The sequence below is a fragment of the Pinus tabuliformis genome, chromosome 1_2, assembly GCF_031772625.1.
Source record: "Pinus tabuliformis cultivar Carrire ecotype Pingquan chromosome 1_2, CPIR1, whole genome shotgun sequence".
Taxonomy (NCBI): Eukaryota; Viridiplantae; Streptophyta; class Pinopsida; order Pinales; family Pinaceae; genus Pinus; species Pinus tabuliformis.
Window position 1 is genome coordinate 1030774045 of NC_142298.1, and position 2008 is coordinate 1030776052.

Consider the following 2008-nt stretch of genomic DNA (forward strand, 5'->3'; position numbering starts at 1 on the left):
GTCTAACACAAGGGAATGAAGGTTTTAAAGAAGATAATATGCTAGTCATTAATGATTTCTATCTAAACCTTGTTGATTTTCCTAACGGAAACCAACAATTCCATGAATGTTTTGATTCGAGAAACTCTGATTTAGTCCCTTTTGTTAATACAAATGATGAAATATGTTTGGATATAGGACTGATCATGTGTTCAAAGTTTTAGTTGTCACCTTTTGAAATTTTTGAGTCTTGTCAAGAAGTCAAGGCATTTCAATTTACACTGATCTTTATGTTGGTTCCTCTCTACCCTGTTGAAACTTGTGAATTTGGTCAGATCAAGGTTTTCTTGCAAAAATGCATTCTTAGCATTTTTTCATGTGATGTGGATTCATTCTTAAGAAATGTTTGGTACCTTCATGATGAGTTATTTAACCCTCAAGATAAAATCTATGATCAGATGCATCAACTCTAACTGACATACCCTACTTGATTTGAATCTTTGATCTTGAGCTTGGAAACGTAGGGTGTGCTGAATGATTGTCAAATATTTCAATTTGACACCCTTACTTATTTATCCATCATCAATCTTGATCCAAACATCAATACTGATAATTTCCAATATCTATGTGATTCACATTTTGATCTTGACCCTTTACACGATGCAGATGTGTTCATAGTGAATTTGTCTTTGCAAAATTTTCAAGCTAGTTGTTTTTACGACCTTGTTGCAAATTGGTTAGAACGGTCACACCTAATGATTTTGATGGCCCATAACAAGTACCTTCATGCATTTAATAAAATATTGTATGGATATGAGTCAAAGAGGTGTTTTTTGGTGTCTCTTGTTTTCATCCTCTCACCATCATGTGATAGAGTGGTCATTTACCTTACACCACTTTGTTGACACTTCGTAACTTTGACTTTGTGTGCATATGTCTTTCTTGTCTATATTTATTACTACAAACTATTTGTATTACTTTCATTTGATGATATATTTCGACTTAAGGGTCAAGAGCAACTTCTATCGCTGCAGTGGAAATTCCATTTTACTTATTCTCGATCTTCTAGCCTTAGCTTAGGTTAGGTTGAATTTAGTTAGCTTGCATTGCATTGTTTTATTTTCATGTCCATTCCACATGGATTTTCTTGTTTTTCTTTAGTTAATGTCTTTTTTTTCGATAAGACTATGCATGGAAGTTATTTTTTGAGCTTTAAGATGATGTGGCTAAATATTTGGGAAAGGCAAATTGTAGTGACTTGCAACTCTTGGTTAACCTGTTACTTCCCTTATTTGTTTGGGCCTATATATATTTCAAATTCGATGATGTCTGGATTGAAAATAAGATCCATTAAACCATAAATCCATAAGCAGAACCAAGATTCCTGAGTCTATTTGGAATCTTCTTTCCTAGACTTGGTTTTTTAATTGAAGTGTGTTTTCTTGTCAATCCAATCAAGTAGAGAAAGGAAAGGTGAAAACTTATAGTGAGGAAATCAATAACAAAGGTATATATAACCTTCTCTGAAGGAGAAACCTCTCCTTCTCTCAATAAATCAGGATCCCTCTTCCACCCAAGAAAAAATAATAAGTTCTTAAGCACATTTGAGCTTACAATAGAGGATAAAGGGTGAAAGAATAGAAAGGCTTCTTGCACAAAGAGGTGAAGCAAGTAACTATGCCAGAGTAATTTTCAGGCTCATTGGAAGTGAAGCACTACTTGTGCTTCCTATAGTGACTCCGTAGGGATACTATCCAGGCCTGCTAGCAGTGGAGAAAAACTAGCGATGAAAACTAAGACTTTTATTATCTTTAACTTGTGTTACTATATTACCCTCTCCCATATTGAAACAATTGTTATTTTACAAGTTTTGTAATGTGTTTGATCGAGTAAAGGCAATAAAGGAACCTATATCTATAACCAGGTTAAATGGGAAAGTCGAGGCAGTCCACTGCGTGAATCAATATTTTATGAAGGACTAAGACTGTGTGCATAAAGGGAAGACCTAAACAAAGAAGTTGGAGTTCTT